The sequence below is a fragment of the Acinonyx jubatus genome, chromosome A2, assembly GCF_027475565.1.
Source record: "Acinonyx jubatus isolate Ajub_Pintada_27869175 chromosome A2, VMU_Ajub_asm_v1.0, whole genome shotgun sequence".
NCBI classification, from domain to species: Eukaryota; Metazoa; Chordata; class Mammalia; order Carnivora; family Felidae; genus Acinonyx; species Acinonyx jubatus.
The window spans coordinates 61404958-61417947 of NC_069383.1; the positions used below are offsets into that span (position 1 = coordinate 61404958).

The 12990-nt window shown below is 37.1% G+C and overlaps 1 protein-coding gene across 3 annotated transcripts in view; it reads left to right on the forward strand.

Moving 5' to 3' along the window:
• The window catches only part of ETV1 (ETS variant transcription factor 1), a 92044-nt gene that overhangs the window by 56726 nt on the left and 22328 nt on the right, over positions 1-12990 (forward strand). The gene's annotated exons all lie outside the window — the stretch shown is intronic.

Genomic DNA, 12990 nt, shown 5'->3' on the forward strand with positions numbered 1-12990 from the left:
TAATATTCTTTTGCTTTGGCTCATTTATTGGTTATAACTGTTTTGTCCTTTATTGGTGGTGATACTCCAATAGTCCAGCAGTAAAGATTCTTACATATTAGAAGAGGAAGAGCATAAATAAAATATCTGAGTTTCAAATTGGTTTATTCATAGAGTTTAGCTTTGGTCTCACTGTGGCAGAAAGGCCCCACAAAGTAACATATCAAGATGGAGAAAGGGGGGCTCCTGAAAGTAAGAAAATATACACTGGTTACGAATATCATCCCAACATGTAACCTTGAGACTTTAGAAGAATTACTTAACTCCTCTCCTTTTCACCCATTATAATCTCAAAATCTGGACGTCTGCTTTTCACACATATCAGGAATTTTGGAAAAAAAGTATGAAATAAAAGCTAATGCTTATAAGAAGGGCACCATGTTTCTACAAAATATTATTAATGTTATTGTAACTGGTGAATAGATGACTGTGGACTTGGAAATACCTGAAAACAATGTAATTTCCTCTTGATGCAAAGTTATGGATATTCTTTATGAGGAAACTTTTGCTTCTCTAGGAATAACTCTGCTAAGTTTTTCTATTCTCCTTGAGGAAAGAAAATTGTCTCTAGTTTGAGTTTTTAGCTTGCATAAAATTACTTGCTTTATTAGGAACTGCTCTCGAAGCTCAGCAAGGGGGAGCCTTATGACTGAGAGTCTCCCTTAGGCCACCATTCTTTTGTGGGCAAGAGGTCCAAAGGATGAAGAGGAATTGCCTACTCAGAGGCTATGTCTCCACTTGTCGAAAGAGCACGAGCTACCAAGGACACATGAATTCCCAGCCTGATTGGCCCTAAGTCCATTTCCACAGTCTGAGCAGGTCTTTCCCAGGCTCAGCTTTCTGAAGGCAGAACGCGTTGCCCCTGTGTACACTCCCAGGGTCCACGGAAGCGGCTTCGAGGTAGCTCTTTGTGGCAGAATGAGAATGGAGCTTGGATGTGCCCGTGTGCTTGCGTATGAGGCCCCCATGGTTTACATGGTATATGGAACAGTGTAGGGTGAAGGGATAGGAAAAGAGGAAGAAAGGGGCGTGAGCCAGGGTCTAAAGACTAGAAGCTGGCTCCATACCATCCTTTGCCCGTGCTAATCTTAGAGCGTTCTCCAAATTCTAGATTTGACTTGGCCTTCCGGTTGTTATGAATGATGTATTTCATTCATTTCAAGGAATGGGAGGAGAAAATGTACTCATTAGCTGTTTGTTAGTTGGTTTACAATTTAAAAAATGTAAACATGTGCGTGAGGGCTTTTATTTGAATGCTTGCCTCTCAGGCCCTGTCATTTGCAGACTACATGTACTTGAAATGCATCATAGGGGTTTCAGTTTAGAATTTTTTGTATTTGTCCATAGTTTGTCCATAGTTAAGAACCCTACAATGCATTTTATTATAGATAAGATTCATTTTTCTCTATAAACTTTAAGTCCTTTTAACTGATGCTATCTTTATTTCCCAAACTGTATTTCGATTTGCTGTACAGTTTTTTGAAGTCACCACGATTTTAATAAACTTTATATGGAAATCATATAAAACAGTCCAAATAATTTGTTCAAAGGGACTTACAGAGCATAGCATTTAAAGAGCATCTCTGTGTGTTCTAGAAATGTTTTTATATGTATAATAATACCAAGATTGACATTGAAAGCATTTTTGGGGGGCGCCTGGGTGGCTCAGTCCATTAAGCATCCACCTTTGGCTGAGGTCATGTGCCTCACGATTTCTGAGTTCGAGCCCCACATCAGGCTCTGTGCTGACAGCTCAGCCTGGAGCCTGCTTCGGATTCTGTGTCTCCCTGTCACTCTGCCCCTCTCCCACTCACACTCTCTTTTTCTTTCTCTCTCTCAAAAATAAATAAACATTAAAAAAATTATGAAGCCTTTTTTTTTGATTCTGTAGTTAACTCCATATATGTATCTTTTCCTCATATTTATGTGATAGGTAAAATTATGTATAACATGGTATTTAACGTGTGTAACTTTGCTTGAGGAGATGTGAACCAAGCAAGAAAGAGATTTAAATAATTCAGTGAGGTAAAAAATAAACAAAAAAAGTAACCTGGTTTTGTAGGATTTGATTGCATTATTTGTGGGCCATACATAATAGGAACTTCAGAGTCAATCACTATCTGACCCTCAAAGCACAGATATAGACTAAAAAGCATAGTCCATGTCTTAGCTCAGGCTTCTCTAATAAACTACCATTGACTGGGAAGCTTAAACAACACATTTCTCACAGTCCTGCAGGCTGGGAAGGCCCAAGATCAAGGTGCCAGCAGATTTAGTTCCTGGGAAGGGCCCTCTTCCTGGCTTGAAGATGGCCATTTTCTCACTATGTCCTTGTGTGGCAGAGAGAGAAAGAGAGTGAATGAGCTCTGATCTCTCTTCCTCTTCTTATGAGGGCACTGATTCCATCATGGGGGTCCCACCCTCATAACTGAATCCAACCCTAATTCTCTCTCAAAGGCCCCATCTCCAAATATGCTCACAGTGGGCATTAGGGCATCTACAGTGAATTGTGGAGGACATGATAATTCTGTCAGTCATAGTCCAGTATCCAATTTAAATTTTTTTTTATTTTTTATTTAAAAAAATTTTTAATGTATGTTTATTTTTGAGAGAGAGAGAGACAGAAAAGGACAGAGGGAATGTGAGTGGGGGAGGGGCAGAAAGAGAGGGAGACACAGAATCTGAAGCAGGCTCTGAGGTGTCAGCCCAGAGCCCGACCTGGGACTCAAACCCACGAACTGTGAGATCATGACCTGAGCTAAAGTCTGGCACTTAACTGTCTGAGCCACTCAGGTGCCCTTCCAATTTAAATTTTTTTTAAAAAAAATGTTTATTTATTTTTGAGAGGGAGAGAGAGAATACGAATGGAGGAGGGACAGAGAGAGAGAGGGAGACACAGAATCTGAAGTAGGCTCCAGGCTCTGAGCTGTCTGCACAGAGCCCGACGTGGGGCTTGAAATCAAGGATGGTGAGATCCTATCTGAGCTGAAGTCAGATGTTTAACCAGCCGAGCCATTCAGACACTCTATCCAATTTTAAAGGTATATGGGGCATGTCTTTTGTGAAGTGTACATTATACCTTGCAAATGACTTGTACAACACTTGTTTAATATTTGAGAAGCTGTTAGTTTATATTCCTTCCTACCCTCCAAATTCTCTTGCAGATTGCTAAAATTGTACAGCACCTCTGAATGCTAATTTAAGTATTGCCAATAGGATACAGTTCTGTTGTGCTTGAGTAATTAAGTTGTAAAGTTGGAGCTTCTGGTTGCGGTCTAAAAGAACGGTGGTAACAGTGTATAACCAAGGCCTGTGAAAATTAATATGCAGGTATCAAAATATATTTCCCTGGCCACCAAACAACTGGGATCAAGTTGACACATCTGTATATGTCCTACATTGCAGTCAACAAATATGATCTCCAGATATTTTGTTTCGTTGTCATTACTTCTTTCATCCCTTTTGAGAGCACATTAAATAATCTTTTTATGAAATCTAATGTATTTATCACTGGATCATTGATTTCTTGGTTCACTTACTGATGTTGAACAAATAGGACATTAGGAAATGGTTGATGTGATTTAAAAACAATGCAAAAACGTTTCATAGTTTACTTAGCATCTATGTTCCAAAGGTTTTCCTTTCAGAAAGCCTCCAGAACTCTTTATTGCTTAATTCAATATAACATAAATGTTGTGAAAATAAAAGAAGCTTTGTAAGTGAAAAGGCAGCATGATGATGCTCTAATAAAGCCTGACATTAATTATGACATGGGAAATGGAAGGTCTATTAGTTATAATTATAATTACAGGAATGCAATTTCAACTGCCGAGTATTCAAGCTAAAAAAAATGCAAAATATTATGTTAGTTGAGTAGAAATTTTTATTTAGGAGAAGAGAAGAAAACCTGAATCAGAAGACACTGAGAAGATTAAAAAAGATTGGTATTTAGGTCCAATTTGGTGAACCAGTGCAGTGTGTGTGATCATTATTATATTATGATATTAAGTTCTCGACAAATACATCTGTTATTGTTTTCTTTCTCTTCTTCTTGAGCCTAATAGTGCTGCACAAAGCAGTACACGGGTTTTTTTGTTAGTTTGACTTCTCCTGAATCCAGAGTGGTTTTCCCTTTCTTGCCCTAATGGCTAAGTGACTACATGAAATGGGTTGAATATGCGTTGAGTGCTTCAGTGGAAGTGCCTTATGCCACGCCACATTTTCATAGAATCATAGTCACTTTCCCATTTTCATGTTTGCATGTGAGGTTTCACCGATTCACAATGCTGAACAAGGCAAATATTTTATATATGCATAAGAACATATTTCGTTGGAGTTGTTTGTGTTCGTTGATTGGTTGGTCTTTTGTTTCATTTTTTTTTCTTTCCTTTTGATAGATTTTAGGGGTAGTATTTTTAGTGGCGTGGTACTTACATGAAACTGAAGTTTGGCTCAAGAAAACATCAGCACACAGTGTTCATATACTGTGATTAGATAATTTCACTCTGGAAATTATGTTAAGGGATGAAAGACACAGTGAATGAATGAGAGGGAGAAATGTTAAAAGTATATAGTAGTTGAATGGTAGAGTAAGTTATAGCTATCCATAACAGAAATATCATGCAGCCATTTGAAGTCAGTTTTTTTTTTTTAAAAAGTTTAATGAAACGAGATGAGTAAAAAAAAATAGACACACCGAATGACTCATGCAAATAAGACCCAATACAGACATACTGTGGCTTAATTTTTTTTTAAATTAATTTATCTATTTTGAGAGAGAGAGAGACTGTGTGAGTGGGGGAAGGGCAGAGAAAGGGGGAGATAGAGAATCCCAAGCAGGCTGTGTGCTGCCAGCACAGTGCCGGATGTGAGGTTTGAATTCCTGAAACTTCAAGATGATGACCTGAGCCGAAACCAAGAGTTGGATGCTTAACCAACTGAGCCACCCAGATGCCCCATATATTGTGACTTCATACGCGTGATGATATCCTAAGCAATTTCTGTTTTGCCTGTGAAGTGCTTTGCATTTTAACAGTGCCTAGGTATTACTTTGTTAATCAGACAGGAAATATGTGTTCTGTTTTAAAATATCAACCCATTTGGAGTTGAAGAAGTATCCAAATTAATCACATTAGTCCTTTAAGTGGAAAGAATACTAAGTAAAGTATTATATTATAGTACCCCATGCTGCAAACCTACCTGGCTTGCTATTAGTTTGTGTCCAGGACTGCCTTAGAGGTGGGAGCAGAATTAATATGCTATTTAGTGGATTTCTGGTTCATCCCTGCTCAGTGTTTGCAATCCACAATTAGTACTTTGTTCCTTTGCGCTATGGGGTATATTAAAAATTTTAACCTAGGAGTTGACTGAAGGGTAACACATGAATAAGGTGTTTTTAGCCCTCAGGGCCTATTCTATTATTCTAATTAGTTTAAAAGATGCCTCCCAGCCCTGTGGTGGAGCAGTTTCATCAAACAGCTGGGGAGGGAGATGGGGCAGAGGAGAACTTTCAGGGACCTGCTCCAATCAGAGATTGGGGGGCACTGCGTACCTTGAGCTTCCGGAGAGGAGGAAGTAGAAGTAGGGGGTAGTGGAGAAAGCTGACATCATGTGCCCCCTGAGGAAAGTGTTTTATATTTTTTAATGGTGTTGTCAACACTACTGGAAATTTGGAAATTGACACAAATAGTTGTTGTGTAGAATTATAAATTTTTAAAATCATGAAAGTTCTTGGAAATCACCTAGTTCACCTTTTTTCTCCATGCCCTAGTTGTACAGATAACACGCCTGAGGCTCTTCCATGTCAACTTCTCTCCAGATACGCAGATATTTTGTGAAACAGTTGGAAAGCTTACATTTGGTAGAATAAAGTGGGACTTTTCCATCCTCCCTTTTTAAATCCATTCTTCACCCAAGCAATCTTTCCAAGTTCCCCTTTATCCTTCTTTATCACCCTAGGATTTTGATAAAGGCCCATAGGCAAACCTTTCCATTTAGAGAATGATTTTCTGTGTTTAGCATGTAGAAAAATGATACATAGGCAGAGAATTGATGAAATAAATACTGAAAATATATTCACCTCATATTAAATATGTTAAAACTAAGATTATGTTCAGTTTTCATCTGTCAGAACTGACACATATATCTGGTAGTCGTGTATGCCCAAGTTGGCACTTTAGTCAAGAGAGTTAAACATAAATACTCTTGGATTTCTAAAATGGCAAGAGGGGAAGATTTTTCCACTGTCATTGTTATTCTGTGTTTTTGCTGTGTTGGTAGCTACTCATCTTGGTCAAAGAGTAGGAAAAGGAGTCAAGTAATTCCTACTGCTGCTTCTAGTAAGCCTCGTTTGGGATTCCCCTTGCAGAGTTTATAATAATGTTTTAAGGTGGAAGTTAGAGGTTGAAATCAGAGGATAACAGAGCAAGACAACATAATTATTTTCTGCGGACACATAGAAATATGAGTAGGTAGTGCTTTATGTGTTTGGAGATGATTCTTCATGGCCTCAAACAGTTGGTCAAGTTACATAAAACTTCTAAAAAGCAAAAACATAAGAGCAAAATTTAGAAGGCTACAATTACCCAGTAGTATCTCTATACTCTTAGTAGACTAATTTTGCCACTACAAGAGTATTATCTCAGGAATGTTGTCATCAGGGTTTATTTATTTATTTTGAGAGAGAGAGAGAGAGGGAGGGCAAGGTCAGAGAGAGAAGGAGAGAGAGAATCCCAACCAGGCTCCACACCGCCAGCACAGAGCCCTTTTTGGGGCTCAAACCCATGAACCGTGAAATCATGCCCTGAGCTGAAATCTAGATTCAGACACTTAACCAGTTGAGCCCCCCAGGTGCTCCAGGGTTTATCATCCTTTTAAATGATATCTTATTATTTATTTACAAGAGGAGATAATATATTTGAGAAATTGACTTCATGTGTATTTACTAATACATATTCTTCTGTCTTTTCTGAACAATTGAGTTACACATAAGTAAACAACCTAACATATTGCTCAGGAAACACAAGGAATGCAGCGATTACAAAAGGAAACTGTTGAAAAATGCTAATTAAAGTCAGATGTGACAGAGGGAGGAAGGGCTCCTGATAGTTATTTTGAACATCCAGGCTTTCCATTAATTAGTAGGCTTCATCATCTCTAAAATGGAAGGTCCTATGACCAATAATTATAATTTTATATTTTACATATATGAAATATTACATTTGAAAATATTCAACTTAATTTCATCATTTTATTTGCATATCTTGGAACCACTTTAAATAGAAGAATATTGTGTTTTTTTTTAATTCAAAGAGTGTTATTTAGGAATTAATAATTCAGTGTATGTTCACTCTTCAGTGATCTTGCCTCTGCTCCATATTTTCTCTGGATGGGAGATTATAGAATTCCTTATTATCTCCCCACCTGGCTATGTCAGGCATTTCAGTTTTGAATTCTAAAACGTGTTGGTAACTTTATTTATTCTCTGCTATTTTATTTACCAGATATTAGAAATCGGGAGCTAAATATTAAATGGTCATTACACCATAGTAGATAATCTTTCACAGGTTTAAAGATGAATACTAGGCTTTTTTTTTTTGTTTATCCTCATTCTTTCTTTAATGGACATGGTAAAGATTTCATGAGAAATTGTTTAGAGATATATACAGAGATGGTTGACTGCAACTGTTTTCCCATATGGCTTCAGATCACTGGAAGAGAGAAGTGTTTTTTTGTTTTTTTGTTTTTTTTTTTTTCCCTCTAGAGGCAAGGACCAAGTTACAGATGGCTGATAAAACCTATTATATGTTTAACAGTATTTGGTATAGGACTGACTCTTCACAAATCATTCTCATAATTGCTCATAAATAGCTTTTTTCTTTTAAAACTTTAGATGTTTTTAAGCATTACTGTCTTTAGTAATTTCTACCGTCTTTAGTAATTTCCAGTGCAGCGATGTTTATGGTTCCATGAACTTTGGCTTTTTGTAACTGATATTTAACACTCCCAAAGGCCAAGACTTGGCCCTATTCCATTAGTAAGCATCATTTGCTTATGGTTACATTTTCTCCTGAAACATGGCAGCTCATTTCTCCCCACCCCCCCCCCCCCATCCTAACTTTAAAACTATTGCTTCGAGAAATTCAACTGGAGAATCACTTGGGAATTTAAAGGAATGAGCTATTGATCCTTCAGAAATGTTAGCATTCTATCTGTTTCTCTAACATCCAAAGATAATTTTCTTTTCCTCAGCTACTGATTTGTGGACGAGTAGATCATTTAATCTCTGATTTTTAGGTGCTTCAGTTGTGAAGAGTGACGGTGATGACTTCCTAATTAATTCTGTTATTACAATAGAGGTCAGGGATTGGCCTCACAACTTGACTTTGCTTTTTATTGCCTAGCATGCATGCCTCAAATGGATTTTCCTCATTCTTCTGAGTTAAAATAGCAAATCACCCAAAACAGTACTCTGGTCCACTGTATTGCTTTTTCTAAGAAATACTTAAATATGCTCTAAATCTACAGTTACAGTAAGTGGCATTGGCTAGTGATTTGATTTGAGAATTGAGACCATGGTCTGGATTTACTCTTTATGCATTAACACAGGTCAGATGGACAGGGACTGCATTTTAAGTCAGTAATGGAAGGCTGAAGGCTGTCTTAAACCAATCATATCAGTTTTACCCATGACTGATTGATCCCCAGGGGCAGAGCCCTGTAAGCATTTGTCTTACATGAATGGACTCTATAGAGCCTGGAGTTTCATTCATAAAATGGAGACTGAAAGGAAACACACACACACACACACACACACACACACACACACACACACACACTTACTCTCTGGAATGTCCATTTATACAGAGCTGAAGGGTGTAGTGTTCCATCAGCTGCTGCTTTTGCCAGTTGACTAGAAGTAATGATTAATGCTCATTGGTCCTGCCTGCATGTAACCCAACACTATGGCCTTGCAGTGTTTCTAATGTATAGTGAATGAGAAGACAACATTCTCAAATCTGAAACATAAACAGGAACTGGTGGGTCTGAATTCCATTCAAATATGTCATTTCAGCCACACAGTGTTTGTCTAACTTGGATTTTACAGGCAGGAAAGGGGGAAGGGAGGGATAATCTGCTTGTGAGTTGTAGTAGCATCAAAAAAGGGAATTAGAAGAGGGAGGAGAGAGTACTTTCATAGTGTGGGATTTTTAGTGTCTTTCTAAAGAAAACCACCAGGATGCTTAGGCCCAGAACTGCAAGTGGACAAAGTGATCTACAACTGTTTTTATATGTGCAACTAAGATTTGAAATTAAATGGTTTAAGGATGCATATTTGGGTGTGTGTGTTTGTTTGTGTGGTTCATGAATGTGAACAAGAGGTAAGATAATATTATTTATTTTTTGAAAGTAGCTATTTGAATATCTACTTTTAAGGTTAGAATGTTGTTACAGGGTATTTTCTTTTGCACTTAAAGGATTTCTATTTCTTCAGTGAGTTGAGTATTTCATAGTTTAGAGGAAAAGGGAGGCTTTTTGTGTCTATGAAATACTTTTGCCTAACACATGAGGAATGTAATTGAAACATTTTCAAGGAAGTTTTGTCACCTTAAATAGATGGTTGTTTTTATCATGTGTGTGAGAGAGATTTTTAAGTTAATTGTTTCTAAAACTCTGCAAAATGTTACTAGGAGAGATATTCAAAGATAACTGTGCTCATAAAATTAAACACAACCAAGTGAATATACTATCATGTAGCATCATAGAAATTAAATAATAGCACAGTATTAAAAAGCAGCCAAGACAAAACTGAGAGAATGACACGCATGTGTCACTGTGATTTCTTTACCATTTTCTGAAATTTAGTATGTTTGAATACTCTATTCTGGTGACCTTTTTTTTCAGTGTGTGGGCCTCCACAGTGCACTGCTTCATCCGCATGTTTTTGTTATTCTTAGCATTCAAAAACAAAACCTCCCACTTTGTATGACACTGGAAATATTATACTGAATTCTGTGCCTGATGACTGTTTACTCTCTTTGTCATATCAAGTATGTTTTGTTGCCTCTTTTGTCCTCAGTTTCCTTATTTATAGAACGGGGCAAATAATTCCTCTACCTTTCTGTTTTTGTAAGGATTAGATATGATGATGTTTGTAAAGCTACTAATATATATAGTATTAGGGGTCCAGGCAATAATAGGGGATATCTTTATGATATGATTTTATCTGGACCTCTAGAGATTTCCTAAAAGGCTGCTAGTCCTGAAGTAAAATGTCATTATTATTATTTCTAATATTTACAAATACTTTTGGGGACCAAAGGATAAGACAAAGTTGGAAAGATATTCTTATGTGAAGACGATCCAATTGTGCAAGACCAACAAGGTACTGAACTATTATGCTATCTGCGACATAGTGAGCAATCATAGAGAACTTGATACCAGTATTATTCACGTTCGAAGCCAGTAGAGTAAATATCTGAATATTACAATGATCCAAGGAGAGATGAGAGGGTGAGGACAAAGCCATTCATGATGTGGTTTGCTTCAAATCACGTAGACTCAAGCAGAGGAACAATTCAGTATCAGAACTCAGCATTAACACTTTCACCTCTTCAGATTTCTTTTTTTTTTTTGGTGGCCTCAGTTTAGCGTAGCGCATCTTTTCTTGCATTTTCTTTAAAATTTCTGTTAATTGTCAGAGTACAATAATATCTAATAAACAGAGTTACAATATTTCCTATCACTTCAATTTTATTTTTAACTCTAACTAAATAAAACCTTCACAGGCTTGTAAGACTTGGAAAATTGTCAGTCTGCTAGATCATAAGCTAATCCTGTTTGAATCTGGTCATTATTTGTGTAGGATACTGTCTCCCCAAAACTTAAATGCTTAGAAGAGAAGTTTGCAGTTTCATAGGTAGGTTGTTCTATATTGTTCTTTCATGTTATGTAGCCTTTATGTTTTAAAAGTATCTGCAGATAAAAGCATTACTTTAAAAAAATACTTTACATATACTGCGCAAAGCATATAAAGAACAATAGTTCTCCTTCTGTCCTCAATTCTATCAACAGTAGTCTCTGTATTTCCAGGCTGTGGTGGAAGAGAATATCTCTACAGATTTTATGTTATTAACAGTTTACTCAAAATCCCAATGAAAAAGATCCCATTTAAGTGTGAATGAGGTCATACTAAATTCATCACTGTCTTCCCCAGATTTGAGCCAACTCCAACTTTTTTGCCTTTTTTATATGAGGTTCACCAACCTAAGGTGTTACATTCACGTAGAGCTTTTGTGACTGACGACAAATAGGTCTTATAAAACTTCATTTTTTTTTTTGCCATCCCACTTGCCTTCTCTCTCAAGTGAATTCAGATGTACTCATCCTGAGTCTTATTTTAGAGTTAATTCTTTTAGATTTGTTCTATCATAGAGAGATCATATGAGTGTAAAAAATTCATTCCCCTTAGCATCCTTTGCAGAAAACTTTATAAAACATAATTTTCTCAATTAGCTACATGAAATCTATTCATAGGGCAAGTAGAAATGCATAGTAAAAGGATGCTAGACTAGGGTATATGTGAATGCATTTGCATTTAAATACATCTTCATAAAGCTCCTGTTATTCCTGCACTCTAGAAAATCTTTGGATTTTAAACACTGTGCCAGGAAATGGGGAGAAACAAACAAAACAGTAAAACATGAAGTTCAAGACAGATAAAACTTTGGCAAGATACCTCATAGTGCTCATCTTTCTTGAAGGAGATTAATGTCTTTAGTTCTTGCAACACCTCTCTATTTCTTTAGGTAATAGTTACATGTGTTTTTGAAAAGCTTGTTTAAACTCCTGTGTATGCCTAGAATGACCCACACATGCACACATAGTTTTCATTCACTAAGTACCTGCTGATTTCAGATGTATGTCTGCACACATATTTCATCCCTGGACTTTAATGCGCCAGGTTTTCCGCCATCATCAGTGTTTAACAGACACGTTTAGGTAGACTTGATTTTGTCAAATCACTTCCCCAAGGAGTTAGTCAAGTGTATAAAAAATCCATCTTTTTCCATTGCACACTCATGTGAAAGCAACATCACATTAAAATACATCAAACTTATTCCTATTTCACAGGGGTTTCTTATTTACTCTCAGAGACTTGAGTGCTTAAGTTATCACACTGATGATTGCCACACGAATTTAAGTAAAAACCTCCAGGGAAAGAGAGGCGTTTCTTACTCCTTGCTCAAAGTTTATAGTATCAAGAATTTTCAGGTTTGCGCACTATTTGATAACAAACAATTTCAGCAAAGTGTATGGATATCTCAGATGGTCTTGGCAAATATTTGTCTCTGATCTGGCCTCATACAGCTCCTAGAAGGTTTAGGCAAACCGTGTCCTGAGGGGATTCTTCCTTTTGTACCCCTGGGCAGCAGTATGCAAACACACAAATCGGAGCAGGGTGTAGCTATGCCCTGTGCACAAATTCAAAACTCCACTTTGTGGTCCGGCTTTTGGTAAAGCTCCCCAAATCAGTGCTGTGTTTCCCACTGTGGCTTGGAAATGCAAGAGAGAGAAAAGCCAACTTGTTCATTTGTTCTTAAGAAACCTGCATATCTTAAAGGCAATTTTAACAGTGTTACTAGAGGTGAACACTAAGAAAATCGGATAGTTTGGGGTCTGTGTTTACTGTTTTTCCTAACTGCCCCTACGTTAACTAGTGCATTAAAAGGACAACTGTGCTTTGGTGCTTTGAATTTTTGTAGCATACTGATCACCCTCCCCCGAGCTCATCTGTGACAAATTACAGCCACTATAGTTTCTGCAAGCTGGCGGGGCCCGTACTATGGTCATGTCCTAGTGCTCTTTGATCCATTGGTTTCAAAATAATACAAAATCCTTTGTGTTAAATGAAGTTTACATAATTCAATTTACAGATTAAATTTAAGACTT